General features: G+C 41.3%; 1 long non-coding RNA gene across 1 annotated transcript; it reads left to right on the top strand.

Moving 5' to 3' along the window:
• The first annotated feature begins 9,000 nt into the window (after positions 1-9,000).
• On the top strand, positions 9,001-17,278 carry LOC104945097 (uncharacterized). The gene is made up of 3 exons (XR_798303.1): positions 9,001-9,079; positions 15,311-15,315; positions 17,268-17,278. It is a non-coding gene; the product is annotated as an uncharacterized lncRNA (long non-coding RNA).
• The last annotated feature ends 251 nt before the right edge of the window (positions 17,279-17,529 follow it).

Below are 17,529 nucleotides of genomic sequence, written 5' to 3'. Positions count from 1 at the left end.
ACAGTTTTAAATGAACAGAGCTGTTTTAAAACACTCTGAGAGACAAAGAAAACTCCAACACTTGGCAACTGATTAACTTTTTTTTGGTGGAGGCTGACTTGATAGGATGCCCTCAGTGCCCCTCTGTTCCCTTTGAATGCCTGAAAATAACTAGAGAAGATATTATCATTAACATTGCTGGGTTATTGGGTGATTTTTAATACCAGTCGGCGTACGCTGTATACCCAATGTGGACCTGGCAACCGCATTTATAGCGCATTACATTACATGTTAGTTGTTAGACGCTTTTATCCAAAGCTACTACATACTCAATACTGTGGGGAATCCCCACAGAGGGATTTTGACAGGGTTGTTGCACAAAAGACCCAAGCGCGCACAGAAGAAATCTGAGAGCAGACATTTCAAGGCCTGAGTGCAAGGAGAAGGTTTTAAACTGGAACACAGGAAACCTGTAAGCGCAGCAATATATCTGAGTGCAAGCGTACAGTTTGAGCAGAAGCAGAGCAAATCTAAGCGCAAGCAGGCACTATTTGAGTGTGAGGACAGGGTTTGAGGGAAATAAATAAATATTCTGAACGTGAAATCAATAAAGTATGCTCTCAAATTTAAAAACCACGCTCTTGAATAAAGATAGGGAATAACCCCCATATGTATTCCTATGTGCATCACACTGCAGCAGTCACGTCCGTGCGGCTGATACTTTCTCTCGCTTTCCTTCTCATACTACCTGTCACTTTCCCTCTAATCTTCCTGTGGTTATTGTTTCGAAACACCGCTCTCTGCCGCTGCAGAATGTAGTGGACTCGCGGGAGCGAGTAGAGGACGCGCGAGAGCGCGCAGCTGGCGGTCCGCTCCGGGGCTCAGTCTGCATTTCATCCAACTTTGCATTAACGAAACAATTTCACAACAGACCCTGACAAACTCACAAAAACACAAAACAAATGATTAAAATGAGTGACTTACTTTTCCACCGTCAAAACACTGCTTCTTGAAAGACTCTTCTTTGCAGATGAAAAAATCCTTCGATTTGTCCCGATGTTTTGTTTGGAGATGCAGGTCCAATTTATTCATTTTCAAGCTTTCGTTACTGAGCACCTCTCCACATAAAACACACTGAGGCCGCTCCTCTCCATTTCTAACAGCTTTTGTGAAGCCAACGTTTAGAAACTCCTCTTTGTATCATCTTTCACATCATTAATCAGAATCTGCAAAGTAACTAAAATAAATGTAGTGGAGTAAAAATACCAGGTTAACCTCTGAATTGTACTGGAGTAGAACAAAGTAGTACATGCTGCTGTAACAAAAACAGTTTCCAACTTGGGATCAATAAAGTATATCTTATCTTATCTTATCTTAAGATGATCGATGGCTACTGCCATATTTGCAAAATGTGCCTCTGAACCTTGACAAGTGCATGTTTCAGGCTTATCAATGAACAACAGGAGGGGTCACAGACATAAGACCAGCTGTTAAATAAAGCTCTTCTGACCTTAGCTGTCATGTGGGTATATTAATGCTGCCCATTATGGACAGAAGCTATTTTCACCCAGTTATTAATTATATGTTTTAAATTTGATAACACCACTGTGTTTCGTATCCACTAAACCTCCAGGGTGTACTCAGTTTAATACTGGCAACTTCTAATTGTGGGAAATACGAAAACATCTTGTGAACTACAATTCCCAGTAGAGACGTGCCATAGAACATGTTGCGAAAAACTCAATAGCCAGCATTTGTAGTTCTGGGGGGGAGGGGGGAGCTGGGCTGGAGCCGTTCAAGTCCAGTTTTGGATAGTCTGCCGTGGTTCCATTCCATTTCAAAGAGCGGTTTGACGCTCGGTGTAAACTTGTCGCACTGCCACTCCAACATCCAATCACAGAGCTTGAGGACTAATCACGGGGTTTGAAAAGCAAGGCGGATGTTGTAGTCCCAAACGATAGCTGGGGATTCTGGGTAGTGTAGTGTCTTCGGAAACTCTGTATTGTCTAAACCCCGAAAAAACTATTTGTTTCTCCGAATCGAAGGTTAAAAACACAAAAGCATTGTACACAATTTAAACCAATCAATATTGTGTAATTAACAAGGATAAACTGTCGTTTTTTAGTGGATGAGTAATGCAGATATTACTTTGTAATCATTTGACAGTGAGGGGAATACTTCCGGTTTTATTATGAAAACGTGGAGACCGGAAATAATGTTTTCACCCCGTGAGGGTTGACGCTAACTTTACGTTTTTTGTAGGAGGACAGGCTGAAAAATGATGGTATAGAACTTGGTTGATAGTCGCCCGAAAGGCAGAGCTTTAACTTTGCCTCTTTGTTGTTATCTATATTTCTGAACCTGCTTATTAAAGCAAATTTCCTCTGGACTTAAAGGTGGGGTAGGTAAGTTTGAGAAACCGGCTCGAGATACACTTTTTGTTATATTCCATGGAATGCTCTTAACATCCCGATAGCAATGAATATCTTAAGTGCTTTGACAAAAAATCCATTAAAAAATGTCATCTGTGGAAGCCGTAGTACTGTAAAAAGTACGACAAGCACGACAATCATTTTAGCCGGCCCGGCTAAAATACCTGGATGGCCTGCATGCCTGTCAGCCTTCCATCTGTGCACAAACTTATCTCGTGCCCTCATTGGTCATGTGGGGCTCTGTAAAGAAGTTGCAGATTTGTTCCGGCTGTGTATTTTCAAATTATAGCGCACTCAAGCTGGTTTCTCCAAAATTACCTACCCCACTTTTAAGGTTGCAAACTAAAGGATGCTGTATGCTTTATAAGGCTGGGTGCACAATCAGCCATGTAATGTGATTGGTAAACTGTTGCATTTTGAGACAAACATGTTTTATTAAGGCTGGCGTTGAGAGACTTTAAGGAGGAAAAGATCATTGGAATTATTATGTAAAAAAGTGTTAGCTCTGGAGACATTCGTAATCATGATACAAAACATCTTCTTCCAAGCCTAAATAAGCATAGAAATAAACCTGTTACCGCTGCAGCTTCATGTTGAGAGGCAATGATCCCAGTTCCAGCCCACTCATCTTAATTAAGTTACACATTAATTTGTGAGGGTTGTACTTGCCTGATTAAGGATTCATTAAGTGTTAATGAAAGTTTGCCTCTCTTTCAAGATGTGGCCTTTCTATCTACTATATAACTGAATGTTGAAATGACATTATCAAACACTGGTACTGTTCACACGATTGTGTTCCATAATGTATTCTATCCAATCAAGTTAAATAATTCATGGCGAAGATTTATGGATTTAATAATGAAATCAAACAGCAAACGATTTGTAAATATAAAGGGTAGTATCTGATTTTTTTTAAGTCAATGAGAAAATGTCTTTGAGAGAAGTTATTTTCAGAAAGCTTCACCTCGACAGTTTCTTTAGATCTAAATGCTCTGTGTCTTTCCCGCCATATTGTGCAATCCTGCTGTATAACCTCTAGTTATTCTGTTGTAAAAGTATTTGATCTGCTTGGAGAAAGTCTCTGTGGAATCAGCTGAGTTGATTATTTGTAAAATGTGTTCTAGAAATGACTTGGAGCTTGCTGCGGCAAAACAGAAACACAGTCATTTCAACAAAGTAAGAATGTGGATCGAAAGATTTAAAAAAGAAATGGAGGAATCATTGAACACAGCCAAAGCAAGTTGTTTTCTTTAAAATGCACACCCTCCACTGTGTGTGTTTAATGGATTGAGCGACAGTTCACGTCTCGAGGCTGCAGAGGATGAGCTCTAACAGTCTGTCAGTGACCTTTCTTGGCTCTCCGTCTGATCAAAGCCTCCACTCAGCAGCACTCCCTGCTGCAGGTCCCAACCCTCTGTCCCTCACACTTGATGAGGAGGAGAACAAAGGCGAGCCGGAGAAGGACAGACAGAGGAGAGGAGGAGGGAGAAGAAAGTGAAAGTAGAGAGGGAGCGAGCAGGGAGAGGCCATGCTGGGAGGTCATGTTTGATGAGAACTCTGGATCTCCTGCCGGTAGACAACGAGAGAAAAGTCGGCACAACTCAGCCAAAATAGAAACACAGAGGAGGAAGGTAGAGGACAAAAAAAGAAACGAGTAGAGTAGGCTGAGGAGGAGGAGGAGGAGGAGGAGGAGGAGGAGGAGGAGGTGAAGAGATGAGACAAGAGGAGGACCCATCGGACAGGAATATCAGCTCCAATTAAGATTGGTCACAGGATAAACACATGCCCTGCGTTAGTGTGTGTGTGTGTGTGTGTGTGTGTGTGTGTATGTGTGTGTGTGGAGAGATAAGTCAGTGCATGTGAATGTGAGTATGTGTGCAATTTAGGGCTGTACCCGAATATTCGACTATTCGAATATTCGTTAGTTGGCCAACTATTCGGGTTTCTATTTCATTATTCGGATATTCGTTTTTCCCCCCCTAAATGTATGCTATCAATAAAGGCGAATTGCCATATTCTTATACTATATTTATACTTTTGAATTGCACTGTTAAAATGTGGAAATGTATACAATCTCAGCCTGTGCTCCTGACATCGTGTTCACTCACAGTCACGAACGCAAAAGGCACGCTTCACCTCTGTTCACCTCGTTTCACACACCTGAACACAACAACTCTGAAAAGTCACCTGGATGCAAGTTATAACAGAAATATGTGTTTTGTATCTTCAGGTTGTAATACGTATATGAGACGTCTGTGCCACACACACACACACACACACACACACACACACACACACACACACACACACACACACACACACACACACACACGTTGTTCCCATAAATACTAACTTCTATTCATGCAGGAATATGTATGTGTGTTACCAAAAGTAGATTAGAGATTGAGTGTGTGTGTTAAGTAGATTTGGAGTAATTAAATCCACATCCAGCGTGTCCAATTTGACCTTGGTTGCCATGGTGGTCACCGTGGGGACAGTGTCCGACAGATCTCAGCAGCAGGGGGGCTGTGAGTGAGCTGCACATCGGAAAGACCAAGTGGGTATCAAGCTGATCGGCTGTGCCTTTCATTTCCGTGGGACGATGATGAAGTACGAGGCCTGCACTGTATGTGAGCCGGTCCAGATGATAGAATGGGTGCAAAGGATGAAGAATGTTGGTGTTCCTCCTCATCTGTTGCTACTGGATACGGATGATCTTTCAACCTCATGCAATGGCGGTGGCAGAAGCGCCCTCTTGCCTTCTCCAGTATCTCCATCTATAGTTGTCTTTGTCTACTCGTCTGTCCCTCCCGTTTCATGTCACTTAATATAACCAGTAAACTTCCGGAGATTTGCTAAGTATCAATATATTTATAATCCATAGTTATTTCCATCACCTGTAAAATTACACATAGTTTAATTGGGAATATGATCAATGTGTTTATTCTTTAAAGTGATCAATACATTTACAGAACCTTTAAATTACAGTATTCCATAAAACAAACGTTCAATCCTCCTAACGCTAAATGTACCAAATACATCAAATGATGACAAGACAAATATGTTTGAAAACCCGCAAAAAACTTGTGTCAAATCATATTGTAGTTTTTCTCTCCTACTGATCCAAGGCCCCATATGAATTTAAATCATATGGCGACTGACTTGGTGATATCATACAATATGTTTTTGTCCAAAGATCATTATACTGTGTGTTATTGTGATGAAACATGTGATCATCATCCACCATTAGTAGATCTACAGAGCCCTGCTATAAATTACCAACGAAAGAGAACACATTTAGTTCCCAGGATGCTTTGGTTTGAGGTGAATGGTTCTGTAATGTTGAATAACAAGTCAATCAGTATGGTCCAGACTCTCATTTAGGGACAGAATGACAATTGACAGTTTTCAAACTAAATGGCTACACAAACAAAGTTTAGCCAACAATATTGCACACGGAAAAAGGACTAGAAGACTACTGGTCTTCCATCCAAGTTGCAGTAGGAATAATAGTTTGACTGTGTATCTCAACCAGATTTCCCCAAATGTGACACTTTCTTGGCAAAGGAACTCATGATGTACCATCCTAATATATGCAATATAATAATGCCTCAAAAACATCTTCAAGGCAGCAAGCGGTGGAGGAAAATCTTCTACCAGGGGAAACAGTAGTTTGTGTTTGACAAGATTGAAGGGAAGTTTTGCCTCCATTATGAGGAAGTCCATCTGTGCTGGTGGTCTGCAGCATGTTGGTCATTAAAACTACATGTCCCAAAGTGCCTACAATTCATTGTGTGTGACATGTTCAGCTACAAATTCTGAAAAACCAGCCCAGCTTGGAAAGTTGGCCTGGTAGTCAAGCTGTTAGCATAAATACCCCCATCACATCAACCTGCTAAATGTGAGTTTTTCTGCAGGCCGGATTAAACAAATGTTCGTCGTGACTCTTTAGTTTGTGAACTATTCTTGATTCAAACTAACAGAAAAACATGTCTTTTACTTCATAGTTCCAGGTTAGCTCTACCATCTTGGAAGACAAACATTTGATGTGCGCCACCAGGTGGACAATTCCTGAAAGAAAGGTCTATGTTGACCTGGCGTATATCATACCTTAAATTACAAAGGCAAGGGCGGCTGAAACTGCTGTACAGCGCACGTTTGACACATGACCCTCATGCATTATTCAAAGAAGAATGTTGAATATATGCAAAGTAGCCTATGTGCTCGACCAGATGCATCTCAGCTACTTGAAAAATATAAGGGCATATTAAAATATATTTCAAGGTTCTAGGGTTCAAGGTTCTTTACTGTCAAACTAACATAGCTACAGATTATATATCGTTGAAAATCTTAGGTCACAGGCTTCTCCAACAATGCAACACAACAATACAGATAAGCAGACAATATTAAAACAATATTAAAATATAATATTAAAAGTAATACAAAAAGAAAAATAGTTTAAAAAAAAAGTGGAATAGTGCAATACGAGTCTATATACAAGTTATTGGAATGATATATTAGATAATAAATAAATAATGACTAAGTATATGAATGTTACGAAATTGCTTCAGCAGTTCAGTTGTTTAATAGTCTTATTGCCTGCGGGTTAGGGCTGTCCCGAATACCATTTTTCGGGCTCCGGATATTCGGCAGTAATCAGCAGCGAATATTCGAATATTCAGTGCGGAGAGATTTTTTTCTTTTTAATACAATTTTTTTTTTTTCAAAAGGTTTCATAACACGCTTCAAATCCGAGACACCTGACAAAACGCTGTTAAGCAGAAGCACAGAAAGAGCATACTATTACGATTTATATTTATTTATTGTCTCAGTACTCGCATACATTAAAACTAAATGTGTCCTCTGCATTTAACCCAGCCGCAGTGCAGCGCCCGAGACCAAATCTGGTTCCAAATTCCGTCAATAACGTTTTACAACCTGAAGATACAAAACACATATTTCTGTTATAACAACAATACTTTTAATAACATAGCCGTAACAGTAGGCCTAACAGTGTAACACTTGTTACCGATACAGTAAACAGTATTTAAATAAATGAAGAACGAAAAATAAATGAACAAACTGTATGCCAAAAAATATTGCCTTAGCCCCAGATGTTCCCACATTGCTCCATTATTTTCACTATTCGGATAAAATTGAAAAAACTAATATAAAAAACAATTCAGTTGCTTGCTTACAACTATTTTCCAAGCAAAGTAAGTGCACATTTTTATCATGTGTAACGTTACTGTTTAAACGGCGGATAAAGCAGCTTCATCATGGTAACTTGACAACAGCTAAGCTAAGCTACTACTTACAGCATCCAGCTGACTTTTCAGAGTTGTTGTGCCACCGTGGTAGGCCAGTTTCTTGTCGAATATATGGCACACTGCCTTCTTCTTACCGTCGTCCAATTTAAAATGGTCCCACACAGCTGAAGTCTTCGGCATTTTGTGTTCAGGTGTGTGAAACGAGGTGAAGCGAGGTGAAGCGAGGTGAGGTGTGCCGTTTGCGTTCGTGACTGAGTGAACGCGATGTCAGGAGCACAGGCTGAGATTGTATATATTTCCGCATTTTAACACTGCAATTCAAAAGTATAAATATAGTATAAGAATATGGCAATTTGCCTTTATTGATGTATATATATGCATATATTTAGGGGGGGAAAAAATATTTTTTTGAAAAAAAAAAAAACCGAATATCCGAATAATGAAATTGAAACCCGAATAGTTGGCCAACGAACGAATATTCGAAAAGTCGAATATTCGGGTACAGCCCTACTGCGGGATGAAGCTGTCTCTGAACCTGGTTGTTTTTGTCAGGATGCTGCGGTAACGCCTGCCAGACGGCAGCAGACAGAAGAGTTTGTGGCAGGGGTGATGGGGGTCTTTTATAATCCGGAGGGATTCTTCCTGAGCCGCTGGGAGTAAAGGTCCTTCATGGATGGCAGCTCCGTCCTGGTGATGTTCTCTGCAGTTTTCACCACCCTCTGTAAAGCCTTACAATAAGGGCGGTGCAGCTATTGTACCAGGCTGTGATGCAGCCAGTCAGGATACTCTCTGGTGCACCTGTAGAAGTTGCAGAGTATCCTGGAGTCCATGTTGAACCTCCTCAGCCTGCGGAGGAAGAAGAGCCGCTGTCGAGCTTTTTTGGTGATGGTGGTGGTGTGAAGAGTCAATGTCAGGTCCTCAGTGATGTGGACCCCAAGGAACCTGAAGCTGCCGTCTCTCTCCACCGTAGTCCCATTCATGGCGATGGGGGTGTGTCCCTCTCTCTGCCGCTTCCTGTAATCCACAATCAGCTCCTTTGTTTTGCTGACATTGAAATGGAGGTTGTTATCCTGGCACCAAGATGTCAGTTTTCCGACCTCCTCTCTGTACACCGTCTGGCCGCCGTCTGTGATCTGGCCGATGACGGTATTGTCGTCAGCAAACTTCACGATGGTGTTGGAGCTGTGTGGCCACGCAGTCGTGAGTGAACAGGGAGTAGAGGAGAGGGCTGAGCACGCAGCCTTGAGGGGCACCGGTGTTGAGGATCAGGGTGGAGGAAGGAAGTCAGGAAGTTCAGGATCCAGTCAGAGGGCGCTGTTGAACCCAAGGTCTCTGAGCTTGATGGCCAGCTTGGAGGGCACAATGATATTGAATGCTGAACTGTTATCAATGAACAGCATTCTCACATATGTGTTCTTCTGGTCCAGGTGTGAGAGGGCAGTGTGGATGGTGAGGGCTATGGCGTCGTCTGTGGACCTGTTTGCTCTGTAGGCAAACTGCAGGGGGTCCAGAGAGTCAGGGAGGGAAGAGGTGATGAAGGTTTTGACTAACCGCTCAAAGCACTTCATAATGATGGAGGTGAGTGCTACTGGGCGGTAGTCATTGAGGCTGGTGACTATTGTTTTTTTGGGGACAGTCACCCTTCAGTCACCAGCAGCATGACATGTCTCATTAGGGACTCATAACCCCTCCCTCAGTGCTGACTTCACAAAGTTCCTCCCTCTGCAACTTTTCCTCTCTCAACTACTTCAAACCTCTCTCTGTCCTCCTTGTCTGTCCTCAATCTATGTCTCAGCAGCTCTCAAAGGTCATTTTCTCTATACTTTAAGGCTCATTGCTCACTTAAAGGAATCTGTTCTCACTGCCCACCAGTCAAGGACCTTGAAGGCCTGTAAGGACAGAGTGACAGAGTAACTTTATTCCCTCTTTGGGTGGAGGAATGAAGGGAGAGGGGGCTTTTTTCTGAAAAGTGGGCCACAACCGTATTGTTTTGATACCTTGTTTAACTGGATTCAACTACCTCCCTGCTGTTGTGCAGGCAGTGAAGACATAATCAGCAAATACACGTTACAACAAAACAGGGACATTTGGTGCAACAGCGTGCTTAATGTAATTATTTAGACTTAATAAGTTATGTGAGCAGGTTGATTTGCATACAGATTTGTATTACACAGCCTTTACACCGTGCCCGGTTAATTGAATTAACACTGACAGTCTCAGCGGAGAAGTGCTTTGCCAGCAATAAGGTACTGTTGCAGGCCAGGCCAGCCGTAAGAGTAAACAGTCGCTCCGCAGGGAGGCATATACCGTTATGTTCCTCCTGTTGTCGTTGGGGCAGAGCTGTCACAAACAGGGCTGGGCTGTTACTTCTCCTCTGTTTCAACGTCCCATTGCCATTATCACTCTTTACAAGTACCTTTACTGCAGAAACACTCATCTTCTTCTAACACTCTTTTGCTTACCCCTTGTCTCTGTTCCCTTGGGTATAAGAGCTAGACTACCAGTGAGCCTCTGTGACCAAATACATCTGGTTGCCAACCCAGGAACTGAACTCTAACTAAAATCAGGAACTAAAAGTCACTTCAGCGTAATGGATCAGAGATTTAAATGTGATGTCTATTTAAGAGTTAGGTTTGTACTTTATGCAACGAGACAGATCAGTCAATTCGCTGTTACTGTTGTACATCTGTGTAATGTTGTTAAGACAGTGGTTCTCAAACTTTTTCTATCACGCTCTGGAGAAAAAAATAAGTCGGGCCCCCCCAACACAAATAGTCAGGCTCAGTGGCGGCGCCAGATATTTATTTTGGGGTGCTGTCGGGTAGCTTGGCGTTTCATAGAGGGTGCTCAAACATTTAGGGTTTCCCATTGAATGTACCGGTCGCTACAGTGGAATTTTCTACTGCAACACTCCCCACACCACATACACAGTGTGACGGTTACAATGAAGGCTCGAGGCATATAGGTGTAAGCAGGGGTAAAGTGCTATTTTTATAGGTGGTGTGTAGACCTCACATATAGGGGGGTCTGGGGCAAGCTCCCCCGGGAAGATTTATTTTTAAATATTGAAGTTAAAAGCATCAATCTGGTGCACTTTGAGAGCAACATGAAGAGATCTGTGGATACATCTCTCAACAGCCAGATGAAACAGAACTGTAAACAGATTTCCTTTTTCCTTATGGATGTTTTACAAATCACCCTTTTAAACTTTATTCTTTTTTTACTGTCATATAGTATTTCATACCTGTTTTTCAATTATTCTCTTATTTTTGTATAACTATAATGATCATATAAACGTGTGCCTCGGAAATAATTGTTTACATTAATGGTGACCAAAACGTTTGAGACCCACTGAGATAACACTGAGAGAGTCCTTTAGCTCACTGAGCCTCTCAGTCTGACAGGAGAGGACTCTCCTCCACTTTGTTGTTGAAAAAACTCCTTATATCCGTTAGCGTAGCTCGCTAGCACCAGAAGCTAACAACAACAATCTCCGGTACCGGTGCGCTCTCTCTCCCTCGCTCGCGCACGCACACAAAATGGCTCGTTCCACACACACACAGAGCCGAGCTTTAATGAAACACAGAGACCCATACGTAATAGTACTGCATCATATTATTTTCAAATCAATAATTTTTCAATTTATGAATTCTTTTTTTTTAATCTTTTTTTTTTTATAACCATTTTTCCTCCTGGTCTCTCGCGCCCCCCCTGGCATGCCTCTGCGCCCCCCAGGGGTGGCGCTCCCCCCACTTTGAGAACCACTGTGTTAAGAAGCTGTGCAGAGGTGGAAAGGCAGACTGAAGATGAAAGACAGGCAGTTTGCAATCACTAGCTGGATGTCATTTCTGCAGTAGCAAACTGTGTCTCTTAATCTTTCTTCTTTCATATGTGTTGGTAAATTGGCCCTATAATTGTGTTTTAAATTAAGTTTTTGTCCTCAATCTATTAGTGTGCATTGATAGTGGTGGAGTCACATCAGACATGAGTTATAAGTATATAAGTTGCTGCTAATGCAATCCAGGGCAGGGCAATTTATAGATATTATATCCATATGGTTTCATGAGACTTAGAATTTGGATATCATAGTATCGTAAATGATTATTTTCCCCCGGTTTAAATGCTGCATTACAGTACATTTATGTAATTCTCTGAACTTGGAGACTTAAACATGTTTTCTTTTACAGTATGTTTCTTTACACACTACGTCAAAAGAATCCACATTACTGAGGATTATTTATCAAAACTCTCAAGGTGTAAATATTTTGTGAAGGCATCAATGGTCAACCCAACAATGTTGTCACAATATCAATATCGAAGCATTTGGTAAATTTTTTTTGATATTAGATTATGTTAATAATGCCCCGCCCTAGTGCCAACTGAAAATGTCCTCCTGCTGATCTTTGCCATAAAAACATGGTTTTTATTGCACTTTTGAAAAACATCTGTTCACTGCAGATTTGTCAACATTTAGAAAAATAGAAGTAAGCATGACATGGTCTCAGCCTCAGCGCCAACAGACCCTCGCTCTCTCACCTCAGGCAGTGCTCTCACCTCCCTCACTCAGCCGTGTTAGCCATTCACACTTGGCCTGTGAAATCACACTCTCTTCACAGGGGCTCTGCAACACGCTACACTCTCTCTTCCTCTTCCCTGCCCTCTCTCTCTCCCCCCTGCTGTCTCTTTGAATCTGAATTGACCGAACAATGAATCCATCATTATTTCCCTTCCCTGTAGCAAACAGATGGGGCTTTGCTAGTCTCTCAATTTCCATTGTCCCTGTAGATCTAACCATGTCATTGCTGCTGCAATATCAATGTATCTACCTGTGAGGCACACCCAGCCACTCTTTCACCTGCTCAGACACACTCAAATGCTTTCACTGAGTCAATCCTACTCTTTATGTCCATGACTTAGCCTCTCTTTCCTCACAAGCTGGCTCCAACCACAAATAAAACAAACTGACACAAAACACAACCGTGGAGCTAAATATAACATTTTAATTTTTACTCTAAATCTCCGTTTGTGATGGCACCTACCTTCAGTAAGGAAATTGCTGTAATGATTTTCAGGATCAAATACAGTTGGGCAAACATATCTAGCATTTTTATGTCTGCCAAGAGAAGCTATTAGCGGCCCATAGTAAGCTATAAAGGGAGCTTTAATCACCTTTACTGCTTACCATCCTGTTTCCCATGAAAAGAAGTTATTTCCTGTCAGAGTGTATTAAGGGTTATTGCTGTTATGATTTAATGCATAAGCTTTGCTCACAGAACAAACAAAAGGAAGCCTGAAGAATATTCAACAAAAATATTTGGATCCCTATAGCCAAGTCCCGCCTTTATATGCCACCATCAGCAACACAGTAACTGGTTGTGGGATTTTGTACATGGATAGTAAACTATGACAGTGATAGATCAAGCACTATGCCAGTCCTAGAACCGGCTCGCCTTCAATTAAATGCAGCCATCAATAATATTATTAATGCTTCCTGTTTTAATTGCAGAGATCTCAAAACTTGAGAGAACAGAAAGCGGAAAATACAGAAGAATAAGGAAAAAAATACTTCAGTTAGCCACATTTATTTGGATAAGAACAAAAAGCTTAAAGTTCAAATTATTACAGAAAGCGTCTTGTAAACATCCCAAAGTTTACAGATAGACTTCCTCGTTTTAGTTTGACCCTCCGTATCTGCCAGTTGTGCATGCACATAACATTTATCCTTCTAAAACAAGTGGATTAGATAATCTGGCTAGATTATTGGTGTAATTAATAGGGATGTAACGATACCAAAAACTCACGGTACGATAATATCGCGATAAAAAGTCCACGGTACGATATTTATCGCGATATTGAAAAATAAAGAAAACATATTTGAATTTTTGTGTCAACAATATAATAATCAAACCCTGCAATATAATAAATCAAGTTTCACTTTAGTTCTTCAAGTAACTCAACTCTAACTCACTCACTCACTCACTCACTCACTCACTCACTCACTCAGCATCATCAAGGTTATCTTTTAGGAATATGAGCATGTCCACATTTCCAGGTAGAAGCTGGGATGTTTGGGCGTTTACAATATCCCCTGCTGTGGAAAAAACTCTCTTGCTTGGTACTGATGTTGCTGGGACAGAGAGATATGCTTTGGCCATGGGTGACAGCAGTGGGTCAAACTGTGCATTGTCTCTCCACCACTTCAAAAACAATACAGTTTTTGCCAAGAAGGTGAGGCTTATTGACAGGGCAAGATATAAATATACTGTTGGTACTTGTCAATGTCTCTAGGTATGTACATGTAGCCCTGTAAATACGATGTCCTTTTGTGTTATCTGTTGTTTTATGTTCATGTTGTAACCTACTTGCTGCCGTGTTGGACAGGTCTCCCTTGAAAAAGAGATCAATGACCTCAACGGGACCATCTGGTTAAATAAAGGTTTAAATAAAATATATATTTACAAAAAAAAATTTAAATCGTGGTAGATTTGTTCAGTCTCACGACGGTATTGACACATTTATTTACCGCGATATTCGATATATCGTTACATCCCTAGTAATTAATCATCTAACCAATTAAATGTTTTGACCTGGTTTGTGTGATAATACCTTTGATGGTTGTTGAAATCTTTCAGATGATGGCAAAACTACAAATCGTTTACTTATGACATTTCGGAGTGAAACATGTCAATATTTAGCAGGGCATGTAACTTCTAAACTATCAAACTTCTAGTAACCCATGAGCCCATTTTCATGCTGAAATCAAAGAAGCATTCTATAAAAATATCTAATCAACCTCCTACACTCTTCATACTGCAGAGTAGCCAGTGCAGGACAGAGGGTTGCCGTGCAGCATGGTGCTGTGCAGCCTGGTGTTGTGTTGTGCTGTGAGGGATAATGATCCGTGCCTGTGTAAGCCATTAGTGAGTAAGTGGTCACGTTGGAGTCCCTGTTTCCCTGACGCCGGCTGTCACTTTGATAAATATGCAGCACACAGATGCCTTTCCATGCAACAGTTCCCTGCTACAAATAGAAGTGCGATTTAGTTTATTATGCTCCTAACAATGTATTAATCGTCATGAATATTATGAGTTTGGTTTTCAAACTTGAAAGTTCAGCAGTGTTTGATGGTATTCCTTTTCTGCATGTGCATGGCGATCAGTTTGACAGGCTGTATGTTTTGGTTACAGTTGGCAGTCCAGGGACAAGCATTTCCCAGAAGGCAGTGAACACCGTGATAAAATCCTAGCAATGAGAAAAAGACAGCACTAGCTCTGACATGCATATCCGCTGACAGCCAGAGAAGCCTGCGTATGTGTTTGTTTCCCAGTGCGCTGAATTCACCCTTGACTCCCTTCAAAAGCTGATTTGTTTGGGTCACCTCAGCAAACCTCCACAGACATTCGGGGAAGACTTCCTGCAAAGCCGTCTCTTTTAAGTCTGCTTATTTTCACCTAATTTCACACCATTATGAGATGGGCTCCTATGAAAGGGCTCAATTCACGGTCCACTGAGTAGCAGTTTTTAAAAAGAATACATTAATAGATGCACTCCCTCTAATGTTGGGTGAGTAGCCGGTCCTCACGACCGTATGCTGGCCTGCTCTCTTTCAAAGTGTTTGTATGAAAGGACAATCAGTATAAAGCAAACGTATATATTCATTCATGGTGAGTGTTTGTTTTTAGCCTTGGTGCCTCTGTCCCACATGCAGATTCAAAGCTCTGATTCTCACATGGAGTGGAGATGCGGCAGCTCTTTGTCTGTGTGAAAGGTTGGAGGAAAAGAGGCTTTTTCATGGTCTGAGTCCACTGTGAACCAAGCTTTACATCCTGCTCAACTCTTTTGCAAGTGAATTAGATCCAGTGGCATTATCCTGCAAATTCCCTGGGGTAGAACAGACACGGATAATTGTATTTCCCATTTTCTCTGCTTTGCTTCCCCTTTTGCTTATTCATGTGCATTCATTCATCTGTGTGGATCACCAACATCTTTTTTATCTCAGGAGTTGCTAAAATGTCTAATACATAATATTTATCATAGAATAGTAAGTTAGTGAAGCTCATAAGTTTCTATTCCCATCTAAGGGAGGTATTTTTAGACTTCATCCATCGGTACAAAATGTTGCTTCACCAACTGTTACCTTTCTTATTACTTGTAGCTTTTGTATTCACAATATAACTGAAGATTTTGCCCCCTGAGGTTAATAATCAGGCCCAAAATGGTGTGCCGGTTTAGGTGTGTGCACCCACATTTGAACAATAGAAGTATGAATAGTGAACCATAGTAAACAAAGAAGAGAGTGGAACCCAATAAACATATCATTTGAAAGAGAAAGCCTGGAACTTCTTCAATTATGCTACTGGTTAATCTTCCACCCAGCATTAGTTTCCACTATCCAACGTGCTAGCTAGTTCCTGGGCACGGCTCACACTGGAAACACTGGTCTGCCAATAAGCCTTGCTGTGGCTCTCCCAGTTAGGACTGTCACTACTGTGGCCAAGGGACTGTTCTGAGCGAGTGGAGATACCAGCTCTGTTTTCAGCACTGAGCCAAAACCAGCGTTTTGTCTCTGTGTGAGCGTGAGCAGCAAGACAGGCCTCTTATTATTTTACTAATCTCGGGATTAGGAAAAGCAGCTTTGAGCATTCAACTCGTCCCCACTAATCAGCTTCAGTGTATTCAACAAATATGATCTATAACTGCTTCCCTTGGAGCCTGAGCAAACAAACAGACACTTACAAACTGAGAGGGGAGATGGGGCAGGAGTGATGTCTCTCTTCCCGTTATGTTCTGATTCCCACTATCTTCAGCAGCAGTGCACTAGTAAAAAAAACATAAAGAAGCTGTCTTGATTTGGCATCATCTTCAGCTAATGTTTATTATCACAAACTTTCTTGTACAGTTAATCCTATAATCACTATCAATAGACCTGCAGTATTAAGGAGCTAATCTGGACTTTCAAATAATGGCAATGAAGTTTCCCCACATTGATCTCGACCAAATCACTAAAATGTTTGTAATGAACCTTTTTGACTTGGCAACACCGACATTTATATTTACATCCCAGACAGTTATATTTAATTATCTTCATATATTTTTTCCAGCTGATCACAGGAGTCAGATGTAGAAATAATACATAATCTTAGATCTGTACTATATATACAGTTGCAAGAAAAAGTATGTGAACCCTTTGGAATTACCTGGATTTCTGCATAAATTGGTCATAAAATGTGTTCTGATCTGCACGTTTGAAGTTTGCAAAAGAGCACCTGGATGTTCCACAGCACTACTGGCAAAATATTCTGTGGACAGATGAAACCAAAGTTGAGTTGATTGGAAGGAACACACAACGCTATGTGTGGAGAAAAAAAGGCACAGCACACCAACATCAAAACCTCATCCCAACTGTGAAGTATGGTGGAGGGAGCATCATGGTTTGGGGCTGCTTTGCTGCCTCAGGGCCTGGACAGATTGCCATCATCGACGGAAAAATGAATTCTCAAGTTTATCAAGACATTTTGCTGTCCATCCACCAATTGAAGCTCAACAGAAGATGGGTGATGCAACAGGACAACGACCCAAAGCACAGAAGTAAATCAACAACAGAATGGCTTCAACAGAAGAAAATACGCCTTCTGGAGTGGCCCAGTCAGAGTCCTGACCTCAACCCAATTGAGATGCTGTGGCCATACATCCCAAGAACATTGCTGAACTGAAACAGTTTTGTAAAGAGGAATGGTCCAAAATTCCTCCTGACCGTTGTGCAGGTCTGATATGCAACTATAGGAAACGTTTGGTTGAGGTTATTGCTGCCAAAGGAGGGTCAACCAGTTATTAAATCCAAGGGTTCA

This window comes from Notothenia coriiceps, unplaced genomic scaffold (genome assembly GCF_000735185.1).
Source record: "Notothenia coriiceps isolate Sejong01 unplaced genomic scaffold, NC01 NC01_scaffold00009144, whole genome shotgun sequence".
NCBI classification, from domain to species: Eukaryota; Metazoa; Chordata; class Actinopteri; order Perciformes; family Nototheniidae; genus Notothenia; species Notothenia coriiceps.
This window is presented reverse-complemented; position numbering and strand designations above follow the sequence as displayed.